This window comes from Molothrus aeneus, chromosome 1, assembly GCF_037042795.1.
Source record: "Molothrus aeneus isolate 106 chromosome 1, BPBGC_Maene_1.0, whole genome shotgun sequence".
Taxonomy (NCBI): Eukaryota; Metazoa; Chordata; class Aves; order Passeriformes; family Icteridae; genus Molothrus; species Molothrus aeneus.
Window position 1 is genome coordinate 24,021,324 of NC_089646.1, and position 20,631 is coordinate 24,041,954.

The 20,631-nt window shown below is 38.0% G+C and overlaps 1 protein-coding gene across 3 annotated transcripts in view; it reads right to left on the reverse strand.

The window, feature by feature from the left end:
* The window catches only part of CDK6 (cyclin dependent kinase 6), a 125,451-nt gene that overhangs the window by 94,536 nt on the left and 10,284 nt on the right, over positions 1-20,631 (reverse strand). The window lies entirely within an intron of this gene.

Consider the following 20,631-nt stretch of genomic DNA (forward strand, 5'->3'; position numbering starts at 1 on the left):
AATATTTTTGAAAAATACGTAAGAGTGTTTGCATGCACCTTCAGTTTCTTTCCACAGAATTCCCACGTATACCATTACACAACTTTATATCTCCTTCAGCAGAAACAGAATTTTTTCGCTGATTCCTCTTGCAAATTCCTAGACACAAGGAATACCTCCAGAATCAGCGTACTGTTTGAAAAAAAGCTTTGTGTACAAGATGTCACTACTTCTTTCATCACTTTTGGTCATTCTTTTACTGCAACTTCTTTGTCATTTCACCTTGTTGCACAACACCCAACTAATCGACAAAGCTCTTCATAATACCACATTCCTATCTGATTACTCTACTTCTGGTTTTAAGTAGGATTTCTCTCATCCTCTCCATCTACCATACCAGCTTTAATCACTGTTTTACCTTTTTTGAAAACATCTGCTCATCATTCTGTGCTTCACACCTATATTCATACCAGTGATTTTCACTATCCTTCTTCAAGTTCCACTTCTACAAAATCCTAATAGGAAACCATCTGAACAGCCAGAAGGACATTTCTTCCCTGCTCACATACTCTACTCATGTGCTTATTCATTTACACTACATGATCAGATCGCATTTCTCTCTGAGGTGAGGCAGAAAAATGAATCACTACTTTTACTAGGTGACAGTAGTTTTAAAAAATGAATTAAGTTACTAAGAAAAAGGTCTAGACAGTTAAACTGAAGAATTTCTCATTGATAACAGACCACTAGTGTTGATACTATGGCTTATTTTTTCAACATCATATCAGTGATGCTGGTGTATTACTTTTATCTTTTATACACTTTTCTTAGAATTACTTTATTAGAATTAAGAAGTGCAGGACTTCTGGTAATGTTATCAAGTGGTATTTTTGTTGTTTGTTCGAGGACTAAAGGCTTTATATGCAGGATTTGAAAACAACTGATCACACACAAAGCCTTGAGAGTCCCTTCTTTTCCCAGAGGACATCTGACAAACAGACAAGGACAAGATGTATGTGAGATCTTGCACTGAGATTTTACTTCTTAACTTAAATCTCAATGTATTGCACAAGAGAAGGAAACACTAGAATTGGCATAACCACTTGGGAAGAATGTAATTCGGGTTTAAGAGAGCAGTATTTTTCACTTGGCATTTACCATAGTAAGGCTGTGCTCTCATTTGACAGCATTTCCTAAATAATCATTAGTCTTACACTGAAAAAATGTTTATTAGCTACCATATTTTGAAAATGTATACATGCACATTCATTTTAGGTTAAGGACGCTATTCAGTGAGTAATAAATTAGGAACCAGAATTCCAGAATATGATAATAAAACTGTCACCCTACCTCTACTTGAAGACTAATCTGTACTTAATCTCTAATCATAATCTGAACAAACAAACATTAATTATTATGGTAACACAGTGACTGTAAGAGAAAATGTGTTTGCACATTTCTCGTAATGACACATAACGTTCTCTGAGATTCCCTAAATGGGGTGTACATGTCCTGTACACGGTAAACAAGTTTTGTGAAAAGTCACAAACCTTCCTGAAAAGTGAAATTTACTGGTATTTGGCTGGAGATTAATAATCTGCAATATATTTAAATAAATCAACGTGGAATGTAGCCGGACTGCCTATAACCCCAACACATGCAAATAGAGAGGAGCCAGACAGGTCTCAACATCTGAACATAAACACTGGAAAATATTTCCAACTGTATGATTCCTTTGTGTTGACCTACATTCACCTAAAATGTTCTAGAACACCTCTTTTGCCAGGTATTTAATACACTGGCAAAACCCCCATATTTTCAACTATAGCAGAGTTATAATTAAAGAAAAAAAGGAAAAAAGATTTCACTGTATTAAACTTAGAAGCAACATGTAATTTCCAACTCACTGAGGAGGAAAATGTTGACTCTGTTAATTCTTCTGTATGTAGGTTATGTTGATTCTGGCATTTTCTGGCACAGCAAAACAAGGAACTCAGAGAAGCACAATTCTGGTTTCCTTTTACTGAGTAATAATATTATCACCGAGTATTCATATTATCTTTCCTTTCCATATACTCTTTATGTGAAACTCTAAATGCTTTACTATCAATCATAAAAGCTCCAGATTCTGCACTGGGCCAGGTACAAATACATTGTGTTTACTCATAGAAAATATAGCTGCTACCTTAGAAAGATAATTTAAATCACAGGTTATATTAATCCATGATATTACAAAAAAACAACATCTGGCATTGCTCCTGCTAATCATTCTTGAAATAGATTGAGAAAGACACAGCCTCTTTATTTAGTAGTTTCCACAGGGATAAATCTACTTTTTATAAATTATACTCTCTTCCATTCACTGTGAGAATATCACCCATAAAATTGTCTTTGTTAATTAGGAACATCTCTGCTGCCTACATTGCATATCTCTGAAGCCATTTCCTCATGATTTTCTGTATGTGACGCATTAACATTGCACGTGACTGCCTCTCTGGAATAGGCAACAGCAAAAGGCCTTTTATTTAAAGAGTTACTATGTGGACACTGTCCTAAGTGAAGTAAATGTACCTCAATTAATACAGGATTTCCATACTGAATATTTTGTAAACACAAGCCCTGCCCTTCTATTGTACTTACAAGAGAAATGTTTGAATTATTTGATTAAAGTAAGATCAGCTATGGGAAATCCTGCAAGTATTTAACAAGATGTTTGGCTGGGAGTCATACACCGCCCAACGCGACCATCGGAACTGAACACTGTTGAAGAGACACTAACGGAGAACCTGGGTTTTAATGCACACATTTTTTTCAAGTTAATTGTACTAAAGCAGGAGCTTATCAGCTACAAATCTCTGTCTCTGTTTTATGTGTTTAGTGCCTAGTGGATCTTCCTATAATCCAGCAGAGTACCCGCCTTCCTACAAAAATACTTTGGGATTTTTTGCATGCAGAAAACCAGATAATGCTCCTTGAAGTCTCCATAGCTTCTTACAACACAAAATCTGACAAATGCAACCTCAGTTCACTTTCATTTTACAATATGAATACCTAATGCTTTTAAAAGAAAGACAGTTATTACTTTGAAAACTATTGCATCTACTGAGTGGTAGATTGTAACTGATCCCAGAAAGTCCCTAAATGTAACTAGATTTGCTTTTGAGATGATCTGAGAATTGCTATGAAGTTTCCCGCTTTCAAGTAGCATAAACATTTTTTCCAGAGCAAACTGAGATAACAGCGATGGAGATGAGCCCAAGACACCTGCAAGAAATACTGAAAGACAGATCTGACTGTAAGACCTGAAAAAAATGTAGGACATAATTTCTCTTGGCTATTGTCAAACAGATGAGTAGGTACATCTGGGAAATTAACTGGATCATAGTCAAAAGGAAGAACCAAGAATTAGATAGTTGCTGCCAATGCATCCAAGGGCTTACTGTTATTTTTCTGCAGTAGGACTAAGCCAACATGAATACATATGTATCCCTGTATGGTCACTCACAGCACTGAACCAAACCAGTCCTCGCCTCCTAAAGATTTCTAATAACATGGATTTACTTTAATTTTCTTTGGAACAGTGTCTTCCTCAAAAGAGTTACTTCCTAGCTTATACATAACAGAGCAAGAGAATTGGAGCCTTTGATTTGTAGGAGAAATGCTTTAGAAGACTGTGGTTACGTAAACAGTGGCATAATAATATGCTACAGTTTTAAGATTTCACAAGTCTGAGCAAATACACAGATGAAAAGAGTTTGGGGTGGCCTCAACCTAACTCTGAAAGCTATTTATCTGCATGACAGAAAACGAGCACAGAACTTATGTACTGACAGTGTTTATGTAAACACCACAAGACTGGGATACCAAGATTATCACAAGCCATGACTGAGGTTTATTGGTTTATTGACAAATAAGGAGAGGAGGACCTGAACAACTTCTGCTTTTACTGCCTTTGACTTAGGTTAATCCTGGAAGTTCATAAACACAGAAAATTTCTGCCTCTCATACCTGGAAGCATTGAAGAATGACAGTTGGTCGTCCTTTGTCCTTTTAGTCCAAATTTCAGCAGCAGCCTCAGACTCCTGAGTTCTCAAGAAGTCACTCAGCAGCAAGCCCTTTGTACAGCCCAGCCTTATAAACTAGGTACTCCTTAAAAAAACCAGTTTTACCCCTACTTTTAATATTAGCTACCTTTTCCTTTCTTGATTTTGATGCCAAAAAAAAAAAAAGACTGCTGACAGAAACTGGTCTCTACTTGGAATTACAAATAAATACCCAATGTATTGGAACAAAGGGATCATCTTTTGGATGAAGAAGACAATAGCTGGGCAACTGGACTGGAACAGGTGCATTAGGAGAACCAAGTTCCACGTAGCAAAACAGGAAATAGAGTTTCCCACTGAAACATATGACAGAGTTCTTTCCCCCTGTTCAGGACATACTGCTTTGTCTCATTTTAATCAGCAATCACCCACTCCTCCAGGCCTCTGAACGCTGGTATTTCAAATGTAGAGTTTTCTTGCTCAAAGGAGCTTTAGTAAAACACTTTTAGATGGGAAAAAAGTGCATATGCAGAGGAAGAGGCCGCTAAATTCAAAGTATTTAAATGGCATTTTTCCTGATATAACAACTCTAGAACCACACAGTAATGCAAAACCTAAGTTCCACTTTCAGAGGCACATGGGGTCTTCGAGAACTTCACAATGTACTTTAAACTCCAGCTGCAGCTGCCCCAATGTGTATCAGTGCTTAAGGTATGGCTCCACAGCAGATTGCAACATAACAAAGACTCTGACTGCACCAACAGAACCACCTCGGTACTGGAAACCCACAGCATGAGGGCACAGCACTGCCTGCAGCACAGCCAGCAAGCCCAGAGTCAGCTCCATCCAGAAACAAGTCAGATGCCCAGAGCCAAACTTGATTAAATAATCTTGGCTATGTCTACAGTGTTCATGGCAACTTTATGTCTTAAATCAGTATTCTCTACTTTTCTACTGGGTTCTTGGAGTTTGTGAACATTTCTCCTGCTTTGCTACCCTTCCAGGGAAGAGTAGCAGGATCACCTTTTGTCTCCAGGAGAAATCTCTTTCAGGCAAACAGTAGTAAAGGTAGACTTAACATCAGGTAAAATCAATTAATTTATCTAGGACAAGCAGATGTTCTGTAGATAGATGTTTTCAATTCTGAAGTCACTCATTCATTATCTGCTGTGCACAGAGCAGAAAGAGCTACAGCAGAGAAGCAACTGTAGAATGAGAGAAAAGCAGCAGAAAGTCCTGTTCTGGACACCCACTCCAGCAGAGCTCAGCCAACACTGCTGCTCACAGCCCACTCACCAGTGAGGTTTAAGGAAAGGAAGGGGGACATTAGGATGACAAGGCAATCGTTCATCTGCAAGCTGAGCTTTGCGCTGTAATTTTTTCCAGTCTCTCTCCCTTTCTGACTTGGAAAAATTATTTAAAATGCTTAGCTGTATAAAAGAGGTTTTTGTTCTTTAAATGTGCGTGAGGAAGAGAGACAGAGAAAGTGACAGAGAGAAATAGATGCTCGTGAAAGCGAAGTAAATAGCACTGGCTAAAGTCCGATAGAGTGGGCTGACTGGGCAAGCGTTCAACGCTCAGTCCCGACTGCAGCCCTGACCTGCAACACCCCTGCTCTCCTGCACTGGGCCCCACTCAAGCAATGACGAGCTCTGGTGCCAGACTGAATGGTTTTGTGATGCAGACAAATGTCTGCTCCTATGAAACCACCAAAACCAGTTTTCATTTTCAACAAAAACCAAGATTTGTGCCCAAAAGATGAAAAGGCTAAGGACATTTTCTCAGTGTGCCACCCAAGCCACTAAAAGATGCAGTTGTTAAAAGAGTTTTACTTCAAGGAAAAATAGGCCTGACAAGATGTTCTCTGCACCTTTCTTTGTTTATAGCCGCACACTGTCTATTTCAACCCTCACACCGTCATTTCTCTTTCACCTTCTTCACAGAGGGAAATTATCTTTAACAGACAAGAACCATAAAAGGATCTCCTAATACTCCGTAATTCAAACTATATCCTGCCTTGCAGAACTCCTCTTCAGGACTTATTCGACAGTTCACCAGTTTTTAAAATGCTTAATTCCTCACCAGTCAGTCCATGAACAATCTCACTGCAACTGATTTTATCCAAACTGGCCACACACGGAGCCCTTGACAATACGGAGGGAAAATCCCAGCTGGGTGGTGCCGGAACACACGCCTGTGTGCTGCCCTACCAAACACTCTGTCCCAGGGCAGGCCAGGGACACGCCAAGTCACCCCCGAATCAGAAAAGTAACATGGCCTGTTATGAAGACAGTCGTTGACAGATTGTTTAGGATCAGCAATAGCTGTCTGACCTATTCATAGTGCTCTCATGTGATCCTTCAACAAGCAAATGTACACTGCCTTTCCAAGTCATGTACACTGCTGCTATACAGTGCTGTAAGCTTCCAGCAAGCTTCTGTAAGCTTCCAGTTCAGAGTACAAAATAAAGATGCTCCCATTCATTGGCAATGTGTTTGCATCTGTTGTTTTTAGATTTTCTTTATAATACCTTCCTCAGGGAATAGCTGTATTCCTGTTTAGATTCCCTAATTTGCTCAATATGTAAGTAAAACTTATGCCTGAATATTGATTTTGTTTAATTCAAATGAAATGAGCCCAGTTGTTATCCTGGACTTCCAGCTGTACATGGTGTAAGATGACATACAACAGAATCCAGTCTTTACTGTAGCTCACAAACTGCTTGTTACAGACTCCACATTTCAGTTTATATTTTGAATTAATTCTTGTGCCAGACCTACAGGATATAAATCTAAGAACAGCTCCTAGGTTTAAGTGAAAACAACCCATCTTCAAAATTTATATTTCACAACAGTAAAAATTATCATTCATTCTTCAGTGGCTTAATAATCTAATCTATGTACACATGGGATTTAATCATGATGCCAACATGTCAAAAATAACAAAGGAAATAATAACCCTTCACTCCACAAAAAAAATATTCATTGCAAAAAGTCAAATTCGAAGTACTGTTCGACACTCTGTACAATCTCATATCGTTTTTTAAAAGCTTGTAATATTACAGCAGTACCTGAGGTATTAAATTCAATTTTTTAAAAATTGTATATAATTCCAATGCAAATTTGAGTACAAACTCTTGCTTCTTATAGATTCATAGGAGAACCTAAGAATAACAGAGCAGCTACTGTAGACAGTGACAGAGGAGGTCCTCTGTTTTGATGTTTATCATCAATCCAGGGGCTGCTCTTCCTGAAAGACCTCCAAGTTACTCCATGGCCACAATTATTCTGGATGATGGTGGATGCACTGAAAACTCATGTGCTGCTTGAGCCCTAATTAATCACCCAGCACAGGCTAAGCCCTTGGGAACACAAGCAACCTGAGAAGAAGCAGCCTGAAAGTAATTCTGAAGGACCTAGCTGTCAGCCACTGAAAAGCAAGCTAAGGGGGCTTGCTAAGGGCTGCCAATACACCTGAGTGCTGATGATGTTGCTGCCACTTCCCAGGATGGACCAGTAGTGGCACCACTTGAAAGGAGTCCAAAGCCATGATGTGATGGTGAAGAGCAGGGGAGACAGAGCAATAGATGTAAAATATTTTGCTCTGGTTCTGTTGCTGGCATGAAGTATTGTTGTAATTATCTGTGAGACACTGACACATTAAAGCCTTGTAAGAAAATACATTTCTATTTTTCATAGGTAGAGTTGGAACCAAACAGTTTGTCTTTCTCAAAGAAGGATCAAGAGATGACTTTTAGAAGGGGAAAACTTGCAGTTTAACAATACCATGAATTCCATTGCAAAAGCCAAAGAGCACAAAACAGAAGAAAAAAAAAAGCCTTACAAAAAACAAAAGGCTAAATTGGCTAAAGCTGACAATACTATTCATGCACAACATAAATAAGCAGCATATATGTTAGTAAAAAGAGATGTTAATAAGGAAACAAAATTTATTATTTTAAATTATTTGGATTGTGTTGCTCTAATGTATTCAGGAAATACTATTACTAAGGGATTCTAGAGACCTTTTAATGTAACACGCTATATATCCATGTATTAAACAGAAAGCAATTAGCAGACAAAGGAGTAAACCACAGTAAAACAGTGCATGGTTCACTCTCATGCCCATTTGTTTATATTTGGGCTTATTATTATGTATCATTCCTTAAATAAAAAGTTATTGTCTCTCGAAATGACATTATAAAAGGAAATCCTTGGTAAGAGAATGAAACCAACATCACTGGGAAATATGTGTTTACTGCTGTTTACTGCTACGACAGCATGGCCAGTTGACATGACAACACAAGCTTTGAGTGGTATTGTGTTAAATTTTTTAGGCCTGTCAGTAGAAGAATGCATTTCTGAAGCCAGAGTATCAGCGTGCAGAGTAAACCTGTCATAGATCTTGACCTTGCATGACCCACCAGCCCTGAACTACCAAAGAACTTATGCTGCACTTAACCTGCAGCATGCAAAGCACCTGGGTGATTTTTAAGTATGCGCATCACCTAAAGCTTCATCTGCCTTATCTGCCAGCTATCTTTCCTCTTTCTTATACTCAGCCAGTCATCACCTGGATAGAAAAAAAGTAACCCCCTGTCTGCCATTTCAACCTCTATCTGATTTTTACCTATGCAGTGAGAACTCCACAACTTGGGGCCCAACATGCATGGTCCCCTTCTTCACTTAAGCATCCTTATCTGTATCACAATCTCTGCCCTGTAAGTTTTTAGTTACCCTTTAGTACTAAATTCATGAATATGGGCATTCATCTCTGAAAATTATGGTCATGATGTATTCTAAGGCATTCATCACAGTATTTGTTTTTCCTTAAATTCTGAAACTGTGAACTGTTGTTTTCCCAGTCTTAACCCGGGGGACTAGAAAACAGCGATAGATGTGAGTAGTTATTGTTATCTTAAAAATGGAAACAGCAATTTAACACCAGATATTGAAACCGAATGAAAACAACTTTTAAAAAATGTCTGCATCTGTTGAAAGAACCTGTTTATGGATTGACTAGAACTGCTTAAAATTTCCTGAAATGGATCAGACATATCTGCCCACTTTCAACACAAGTGGTTAAGTGGCGAATGCAGTTGCCACATTCAGGATTAAGTCAAGTGAAAATCCAAAAGGTGTCTTACACTTTGTGTGTTGCTTTCCACAAATTTGTCCTGCATGAGATTGTATCACATAAAAACAGAAATGCAGTTCAGAGTGCTTTTTGTATACACGTGATAAGGAGAGTGACTTCCATCAGGCTTTGATGCCAAATGTATTCCCAGTAATACTCCTGTGTGCCATGATGCCAGCAGCACCATGAACTTCAGACAAAGGGAATTACTCATTCACTTCAGCAAAACCTGGAAGGGAACACAGTGAACTCAAGCAACCTTGCAGTGCCACTGTACTGTGTCCACTCACCACTACTTCACATGCTACAAATAACATCCCATCTACCAAAAAGTAAACAGCACTCAGCTGATTTCCAAAAATCAAAATACAAAGGCAATTGCTCACATGGGTAAGAAAAACAAACAGGATCTGGCCAGGTTTTGTTAGGAAACCAGATCTACACACAAAAACACTACCCTCTTCTTTTTAAGTTGCAGATGTAACAAAAAAACTGAGTGGCAGAGCAACAGATAACTTTATGAGGAAAAGTGAAGTGTAAGAGGATATTTATGCTAAAACTAAAGTATCAAAACTATGGGACTACAAAGCACTTAAATTCAGCAGAAGGCAGATTTAAGGCTTGTAAGAAAACTATCAACTTCATTGAACATACCAGTCTTTGGCTAGCCATCATCAGACAGGTCAAATGCCATCCACCTACACCACAGCCCCGCACAGCAGCCTGTGAAGCAATGGGTTCTCCTCTCAGATTCCATGGAAAAGATACAACTCCTGTGATAGAGCTACTCAGCAACTGGGGGTTAGTTTGAATGGGTCATGTAGGTCTTCATTTATTCAGGAGAAAGAAGTAAGTTGACTGAATCACTTTGGGGAGGGTACTGTTTCTCCCTGCTTGCTATGGAAGATGCTTAATGACTAACTTAAAAAAGATGTTTTAATTTAACTGAATTTAGAAGATATTATTATTTCCCAGAAAGAATGTAACTGATCATTTTTACTTGGTGGGAATGCGGATTCTGTTCAGTTCATTTCTGAAGTTATTTTAAAATATTTCTTCCATGTAGAAGTTAAAACAAAATGGGAGACAAGTCAAAACAAAACAAAACAAAACAAAACACTAAAACCACCTCTGCCCTATTCACTCAACCCTCAAAGACCAGCATCAATCCTAAACAGACCCTTTACCTAGGCCTCGTGAAGTTGCTACATTTATTTAACTGGCTTTGGCACAGGTCCAGAATTTCCTTTAATTTGAAAGGGACTTTCACCTGTGACAAACTTGCAGGATTGAGTTTAATATTCATGTTCTGAAGAACAGAAACAAATGGGACTAATAAATCTTCAATAGAAATTTACAAGATTCTTCTGGCTTAATAAATTTAGCTTGGGGCAATTGCTCTTAAACACTCAATACATAAAAAGGGATCCTTTTTTCCATTAGCATGCAAATTCCTTACACGTTTCATCTGAACTACATCTTGCAAGTGTTTTAAGAGCTGGACACCAATGTGGTCTTTTTCCCATTTGTGGCCATTCAAATGTGGCCATGCAAGCTCCTTCTTGTCTCTCTTGTAATTTCTTCTATGAAGCTGTCTTTTTTTTTTAAATTAATTCATAGCACATGTAAAGTAAACCAAAAATTATCTATTTTTGTAAGATTCTCAGGTGCTGTCATCCTCCAGTTCTTAAGGTAGATGTCTGATACACATTTCCTCCCTTTCTAGCCCATTTACATGGCACAGTGAGGCAACCATTTAAAGATTAACACACATGCAGTGAAGTATTATACAGACTACACAGATCTTTAAGTATTTCCTTTAAACTCTTGCACATATATGTAAAAGAAAACAAATTAAAGATTATTTGAAGAGTTTGGCAATGAAAATGAGGTGTTAGTAGCATTTTGAGCTGGCAATAAATTTTATTCGACTGTTTTATTACTACAGAGCAAAGGCAACTATTTCTTTTGGGGTGTCTTTCAGCAGCATGAGATGAAGATTTAAATTTTAATGTATTATGGATAGTTTTGAAATAAATTCCGCATTTTGTAAATTACAGTTTACATCAGATGTAAATACATGGCAAAACTGCTTTTTTATTGTTTTGCATACATCATCTTGAACATATCTGAAAGAAATGAGCAAACTGTAATAAATCTCTCTCTGGTTCCTGGAGTGCTTAAACATTTTTACATGAAGGCAAATGCAAACAAGGCCCATGTAGCCAGGTGGTGCCAGCAAAGCAGGCTGTGCTCTGTGATGCCCAGGCAGACAGTGTGGGTCTGGCTGAGCTGAGGGAAGCCTGAGCACAGCAGAGCCCAGGGCTGAGCTCGGGGGCAGCATGGCCAGCATGGCTTGGCGGCCGCCAGCCAGCTCCCCGCATCAGTGAGCTGGGAGGCATCTGCCTGGGAGTGAGGCAGGACTGGCTCCCATCTGCTTGCAAATGCTGCAAGAACTTACAAAGCAGTGATCAGGGATTACTTAAGATCATAGAGAAGTCAGTGAGAGCCTTAACTTGCCAGAGGTTATCGCTTCGTGTCTGTCCCACTCTTACACTCTTCCCTACACCAGGAACCACCTTTCTCACTTCAGACTATAATTACTGGCTGAGACAGAAATTGTTCTAACCCTTTCTAAGCCATATATGAATTGTTTTATTAATGTAATTATTTTAATTTCAAGAATGAGTCAAGAGACAATGAGGGCTGAAGGAGTTGCTCCTCAGTATTTTCTATATTCCATCCCTAAACTCCACAATTTACCTCTGTTGGGAGAAACAGCACAAAAATACCCCAGCTGATGATCTTAAGCCTTTGTAGAGTTAACTAAACAGGCAAGGGCGCACACCACACAGGCCCCAAAGAACCACCACAGTCTAGGGAAGCCTTTTCTGTGGTCAGCCAGCCTATTCCAGTGACACACTACTTTTTTTGCCTAATCTTCACCTTTTTCCCATCTAACAGAAACACTTACTTCTCTTAGTTCTACTTTAGTGCTTCTCTTTATCTTCAACTTTAAAAAGCAGTCAAGGAAAAAACAAATTGTCACAAATATGAAAAGTATGTAATCATACTGGACATCATCAGAAAAAACAATTTTTTAGGTGAATCTTCAGGTTCACCTCACCACAGGTACTTAATTATGGTGTCACTGAACTACCAATTTTATCAATTGCTATATCATATAACTTCTGAACTTTTGCGTGAGTGAACAGTTACCAGTGATTCTAGCCTACAAAGATAATTTTTTTTCACTGACATGTCAACACACAATGGAAGAGAAAGAGGCAGGAAATAAAATAAGATTCTAAACTCAAGGACTAATTAAATTGAATAGATACAGGGAACACATTAAGGGAATGGATGACCACAGACAGTAAAGATGTGGCTCCATCAATTTAATGGAGAAAAAAAAATCATAAAACTGTCAAGATAAGTTAAGTGATTTAGGAACAAATGTCCCAAATTACAAAATAATCTATGTATTTAGGGTAATCAGTACATTTGGGAATCACTTGTTATCCAAAGTCTCAGAGATTCTCAATGACTTCTCAATAATTTTCAATTAATATCCTAAAGCCTAAATCACAATATAAGACTGAAAGAAAAAACTGAGACTAGTTGCCTGCTTTAATAAGCACTCATACAAAAGACATTTACATTGAGAATGTGTAGATACTGCAGGCCACAAGATGTTTCCCTGTCTTCCAACAGCAAATGCAGAGCTAGGAAAGATCTAGCCCTGGAGCTTTTCCTTACAGTGCACTTCAGTTTGAGAGCCTTTCCATCACCCCAGGTCCCTGAAGCAGTAGGATATTCGTGAAATAAAACTCCTAAGTTATTCCAGGAAGCTGACCTCTACCATTTTACACAGGATATTAAATAGACCCCAGCTGTCTCCACTTAGGAGTGACTTAGTTCACATGTTTTATAAAGGTCCATTCAGCTGCTTTCTGAGTTATCGTAGAATTGAAGTGACTTTCTGCGAAGAAAAACAAACTATCCAGTGATTTCCCTTATCCACTTTTCATGCAGGCACATCTCAGTTTTCAAACATCACAACTGGCATCTAGATGTTCTGATGTAAGAATCTGTGTCTCGATTATGAAAATATCTGACTGACAAACAGCTGTCTCAAGTCCGTTGGAAGAAACTTACAAAGGAAAGCTTTATTTTTTGCTAAATCCAGGTAGACACAGTAATCTTCAATTCTATGGATGCCTCAGTATGCAAGCACTTATGGTGTATCACTATGGATCGGAACACAGTGCAGTTCACACAATTTCACCACAGAAGGCAGGGAAGTTACATGGATTTAGATCTTTCAAAGCAAAAGAACATTTCTTCAGGCTTGTGAAAATAATAGCAATGAACCTATTAGAAAGTCCATGATAATCCATGTCCATTCTGAAAATTTTAGTTTTATTTCAAGAACTCAACAGACTTTTCAAAAAAGCCTCCATTTAAAAGCTGACAAATGTTACTTCAATATTTTTGTATAAAGGATGTGCTCTGGGATGACTGAGTTCTCGAACTGAGTGACTAATCCTAATAAGGGATGGCAATTTCATGCTTGAAAGAAGAAAGATTAAAGTGATCTTGAATTCTGCAAGATCTGAAAACTTTTAAAAAGTATTAAAGGAGATACATAATCACACAATCTAAATATTCTCTAAAGCCCCTAAAAATATATATTTGTACTGTGAACAAGAGGAGAAAAAAGCCATCTATTAAAAAAACCTAATTGTGCTGCTTTTAAACATTGACATTCCCTGTTCAGTTGTCCCTTTTGCTGCCCAGGTGAGGTTAAGCCAATAGATGCCAAAAGATGCCTGGGCTCTTTGCCACTGATATTAATATTTATAATTTATATTTACTCTTTCTAGAACACATTAAATAAAATGTATTATTTTATTATACTTAAGAGTGAGATGGCATTTCAGTTCCATGTTCCAATTTTCAATATCATGCAACTTTTTAAAAACCATTAGCTTTTGGGATGGTTTATTCCCTGACTTGCCCTTATCCCTTTCAATTTTTTCTAAACTTTAAAAAAGAAAACTGTTCACACATTTTTAAAGTGCAGGCAACAAATGTCTAACAACCCTAATCCATGTTACAAAATAATAATTCTCAAGTTAAATGGAGTAAAATCTTGACATTTTCATGGTTTTCCTTTTCCACATATACCCACATGTGTAATATGCATATCCAAACAGCTTAATAGAGTAGATTATTTACTTTGCTACTACTATATTGTTTTAGTAGATCCATAATAAAGAAAACTGTTTTCAAGCCTATGTCAAGTTATGCCAAATTATAAAACAGACACTTCACATAAAAAATCATGGAGCAGAATCTTTTAGCAGTATTGATTGACTGATTTTAATTTTGAAAGCTATTACTGAGCAATGTGGGCTGACATGTTTTGAGTTTATGGAAAAATATAAATCCTCCCAAAATTATTCCAAGAGATAAAGGTATAGCACCGCTGCTTTACAAAAACTCAGGTCTTGGATAATTCAGACCAGAATGTAAGTTAGACACCAGAGTTTTCCAACTATTTGCAATTGTACAATTGTGCAATTTGCCCAAAATTAAATCGAGGCAATGAAACTATGTGCAGCACCAAAATTTTTTCAATAATGACATAATAAACCCACTTAGTGGCAAATCCTGTATGAGATCAGTATGGCAGAGTGAAGAGTAATGACAAAAAGAGAAACCACAACTGAGAAAGCTTTGAAAGGTGACTTAAACTACTTGTAGACCGCGTGAGCAGCCATCTCCACCACACATCATCAGTTACTTTTTCTGTTGTAAAGCATTAACGATTTTTGACCAAAATGGCTTCTGCTGTAGCTTAAAATTGGGTGCAGGGTAAGCAGGCAATGCCCATCCATCCCAGCTACTATCAGCTTCCTTTAGCACTTTAATGCCAAACACAAACTAGAAGCAGACTGTCTGAAGCCAGTAAATGTCACAGATACCCACACTCCCCTGTTACAGAAAGTGCATAAATTTTGCCCAATGATAAAAACAAGTGCCTTGTACGAGTTCTTACCAACAGTCCCCATATAATAGACTTGGGTTAAAAAAAAATTTCCCCTATAATACTCATTTTGTCTTCCATCTAAATTCTTGTAGTCCAAGTACCCTCTGATTTCTATACTAACGTTTTGTTCCCCTACACCCAAAATAATTTCCTATTTGATTTTGTGACATCTGTTACTTACTGCACAAACTCTCTGCTAGCAATTCCACTTTTCACCTTCAAACTTTACAGACTGGCATTAATCTCATTGAGATTGAGCAAGCTACATTTGGGTGGCCACCCTACACTGGAATCATGAACGGGTTTGGGATGAAAGGGAACTTAAAGATCATCTACTTCCAATCCTCCTACCATGCACCCTTCACTAGACCAGGTTGCTCAGCTCCATCCAGTCTGTCCTTGAACACATCCATGTGGCCACCTGCCACTTTTCTGGGCAAGCTGCTGAGCGAGTCACCTATCCTCACAGTAAAGAAATTCCTAATATCTAATCTCTCCTAATATCTAATTCCTAATATCTAATCTAAACCCACCTTCTTTCAGTTTGAAGCCACTCCCTCTTGTTCTGTCACTACAAACCCTTGTGAAAAGTCCCCCCTCTTTCATTTTTGTAGGCTCCCTTCAGGTCCTGGAAGGACACAAGCAGATCATCCCAAAGCCTTCTTTTTTCTAGGATGAAGAAACATAAATTTCTCAGCCTTCTCTCACAGGAGAGGTGCTCCATCCTTCTAACCATCTCAGTGGCCCTGCTCTGGACTTGCTCCGACAGGTCCATATCCTTCCCAAGCTGGGGACCCCAAAGCTGCATGCAGTGTTCAGGTGGGGTCTCTCTCACCAGAGCAGAGGGGCAGAATCCCCTCCCTCACCCTGATGGCCACACTGCTTTGGATGCAGTCCAGGACACCTCTGACCTTCTGGGCTGTGAGTGTACATGGATGAGTCATGTCCAGCCTTTCATCTACCAGCACCCCCAGGTCCTTTTCCAAAGGGGTGCCCTCAATCCCTTCATCCCCAGCCTGTGTTGATACTGGGGGTTGCCCCAACCCAGGTGCAGCACCAGTACTTGGTCTTGCTAAACCTCACGAGACTCCCCATGGCCCCACTTCTCAAGCTTGTCCACCTGGGTTCCCTCTAGAGTCAAAATGAGCATTTCCAGAGAGCAATTCATTGTACTCCAGCATGGGCACCAAGGATGAGTTGGATGAATTATTCTCCTAAAGCACATGCTCACTCTGCACTCAGTATGGGGAAATCCCAAATGACTAAGATGGAATACACTTTTAATATTCATATGAATAAAGTGTCTAATCACAATTATCTCACATCCCTATCTTGTTATGCATGGCTGTGTGTACCTTCTGTGAGTCCATCATGATACTCTGGAGCACAGCCATGAAGAAAGTCTTCCGTCTCCCTCAAACATTGCCCATTCCTCCAGAGAGTTTAAGAATCCAATACCCTTAAACTGTCCTGCTGTATCTAGCATCCAGGAGGAGGATATAGATCAAAACAGCAGCCAGGATTTCAGTGACTGGAGAGAGCATGGATGTCAAGGAATGGTGTATGACCCAAGTGACAAAAACTGTGCTGCTGTAACTCTCTATTTAAGTACCCACCATTACAAATCTAAGACTTCGTATCATTCCTCTTGACTGCTAAATTTTTGAATTACTTCTTGTTTCTTAATCTCTCCATTCTAAAGCCTATTGTTACTATGTCAAGTTTGGGAATCATCCCTTTTCCAAAAAATGTCAGACTTAATTATTGTGGGCACTGTGTGTCTTGACTATCAGAATTTCTTAAATCAGCTATTCAAAGTTACTTCAGGCTGTGCAGAGAGTGATCTCTCTTTTCTGTACTCCAGGAAGAGCTACTTCATTAATTTTATCTCTAAGTGTTGTCCTTAAATCTTATCTACTTGTCTTTAAACTTTGTCTACTATAAACAGTGTTTAAATTGTGCTTTATGAGTATTTTCATGAACTTAGTTTACTTTACTGCTTCTTCTAGAATCACAGGTTCAATATCCTTTCATTGATGTACAGGACAGCGAAAGATTATTTGTTTTTCATGACTTAATCTTTGCTTCTGCAGAATAGTCTTGTTCACTCTCAGCTTTGGGTTACTGGAAACCAAGCACTCTTTGAACTGTATTTTCTTACAGACATCACAATATCCTTTTGATTTGGGATATTCCAGTATACCTTAAATGTCTTTAAATGTCTTCTAGGAAAACTCCCTCATCACTGTCATTCACCTGTGTGCCATTTATCTATATCCACAAATACCTTTCATTTTTAGTCAAATGGATTACCTGCCTCTTCTGTGCAAATCCTAACTGTTCTTGTTCTTGTCCTGCGATGATCCTCAGTTCTAGTCTCACTGCTGTATTTTTTCACTTCTGTACAAATATTTGCTTCTGAAATAACTGACATCTCTAAGCAATGTTTTAATTTGACCAAATAAAATTTAAATAAAATAAAATTCTTGAGTTCTTAAGAATAGAGACAATATGAATAATAAGCAACAGAGAATTGAGAAATGCCAGGTAATGCTTTTTTTTTTTGAACTATGCTACAAACATAAAGTCAGTAGGATGAATGGGATTCTATGCAATGAGGAGATACAGGTGCTCAGTTCTGCAGAAGTATTAACTTGTCTGGGCTCTGCCTTAAACTTAATGAGACATATCATTCTAATTTTCAGACCATAGTCATTGATTCCAACCTGTCTGGATATGGGTATTACTGCTTTGATCAAAACTTGTTGCTCAGCATTTTATAAAAAGCAGAGATAAACAGTGAGGCAACAAATTGATTAAAGATGCCTGTGAGAAAACCACAAAGATCAGTGGGTAGGCCTATCTCCATTAACAATCTAGAAGGTTATCTAAGGATAAACAACACAGTAATTAAAGCGCAGATGTTGCCTAATCTCTATGTCATAAAGTTCACAAATACAAACTATGCTGATAGATAAAAGTCGGCAAAACGAGATTCACTTTATAATCTACTTCCTAACACTGAGAAGGAATACAGGTCATTGACTTTCACTGTCCTGAAAGAACCTGGAAATCAGTAATAAAGGTTCTAGAGCTGTATTAGTGAGTAACATTAGACATTAACTTCAAAACAGTACAGGAAAGTCTCTAACTGTAGCTCTAGAAGCATTTGCACTAGAAGCATTTGCCCTTGAAGAAAGGACATGTACACTGCAGTGAAATCACTGTATCTGTGATGCAACCTGGAATTTGAGAGATAATGTTGGACAAGATGCTCAGGTGACAACATAGACAACAGAAGCAGACATCAAGTATTTAAGAGGATACATACTGAGTTAGAGAGGAATTATTTCTGGCACAAAAAGGAAGTGTAATTAGGAGTGAAACAGAAATGCTAAATCTAATTCAGTGAAAAACCTAATGAATTGTTATACCCCAGTTTGGTGAACTCAATAGTTGAAGCATGTAAACTCTGAATGGTGAAGTCTCAAACATGCATGCTTGATGGGACACCTCTGCACAGTCTGCCTGTACTGTGCATTTCTGTTCAACTTAACATTAGTCTGCCTGTACTGTGCATTTCTGTTCAACTTAACATTAGGACTTTATGATTTGAACAACCAAAACTGTTTGAATCAGGGTAGCTCCTTTAATTCGCCAGTGGAAACTCGAGCCCTAAATTTGCAGCTTGATTCTTGGATTAGCTGGATTAATTGCATATGTGTATGCAATTCTGCCATTAGCAGCAAGCGTTAGGCTGATGACACAGATGAACACCTAACTATGCATATTGCTTTTTGGAACATAATGCAAGAAGCAGCAGAAACTCTTCCTTCAGCTGTAATCCTCTAAAATACTGTATGATGATGCACTATCACAAAGTCAGGGCACTTAAAGATCAGAACTGTATTTTCTAGAGAATACCAGCTGACTACAATTTATTGAATGTCTGTCATTTATTATGAGACATATTTATATTCTAGACAGCTACGAGAGTTTTTCTAGGAAAATGATATGATCATCAGTGAGGGAAAGCTGAAAAGCTGAAAACTGAAAAGCAAAAATCATACAGAATATATAGTACTGTGAATCTTAAGTATCTAACTTGATCTTTAATATGCAACATAAAAACTACCCCAATATGTTTATATGATATGGGAAGAGGTAGAAAATCAAAACACCATGAAAAAAAGTGGGAATCTTACTAAGACTTACTAAAAGGGATTAAATTTTAACTTGAATATAATGTATTTAAGAGAATCCCACCATATTTCTATTTATATGTTGGATTTTATTACAACTTTATTCAAAATACTGTTGCTAGGCATGTTTTAAATATGTTGTAAATGTAAGACTTTCATATCCTATGTATGTTTTTAGTATCATGGTGTTTTTAAAAAAATTATGATTCTGGATTTCTGTGCATTGAATCTTTCCGATATTTTTTGGAGAAAAGGAATTCAATTCCTTGTCACAATGAGGGAAAGTTAAATGTGACATTCAAAGGCTTCAAAGCCCTCCCTTTTTATTGGGAAAGAGCATAGTATGCAAGGTCCTCTGAGGTTGTTTCACTTCAGCAAGAGCTGTGTAGCCAAACGAGTCCTCCCCCAAACATCTAAGCACAGTCAGTACATTCCCAACTCCTACAGCCAAGTTAAAGTGAAAACGGTCTTAGTTCAGTAATGATTGAGGTGGTTTGCTCTAATCAAATTAAACCAGCCAAATGTTCTTTTCAAAGGTAACTGTCTACTCTGCAGCTGTATGCAAAATACCACATCAAATGTGGAAAAAAAAAGTGATAGAATTCTATCCTTACAGTAGAGCCCTGGCTCCACAGATGAAGAGAAACAAAAGCACCAGTGCAGCTAGGAATTACGATCACAGAAAGCTCCCAGAAATATGCTAACTTAAGAAACACTGAACAAAGTACTGAAATTTCCAGTTTATAATTAATTGATTTCGGGGAAAAGGGAGTGCTCTGGCATTGTTAAACAGCAATTTATCACACTGACCACACTTCAAATAGATATTAAAAGACTAGCCAAAGTTTCACATAAAAGAGAGAAAAAAATCACGCAGGCTTTTCCACTCTATTTCTCACTTCATTTCTCTGTTTCTATCAAAGTATGTAATATTAGGCACTGAATAATGTTTCAAAAGTCTAAACTCAATAGGTTTCACTTAAATACAGTATGACTCATTTACACTAGAACTGAGTTTTCAATCATTAAATACGGGAAACTCCTATAAAGATGAATTCATGTCTGAGTTAGTTTTTTATTTTCTTTTATTAAAAGAAGATCAGTCACCTGTTAATGATAATCCAGATTAATAACCAGTCAGTGTTGGTATGAACCGTTTTAACACAGTACCGAACTTTTTGCCAAGCTCACAGATTGTAAGCTAGGTACGCCATGG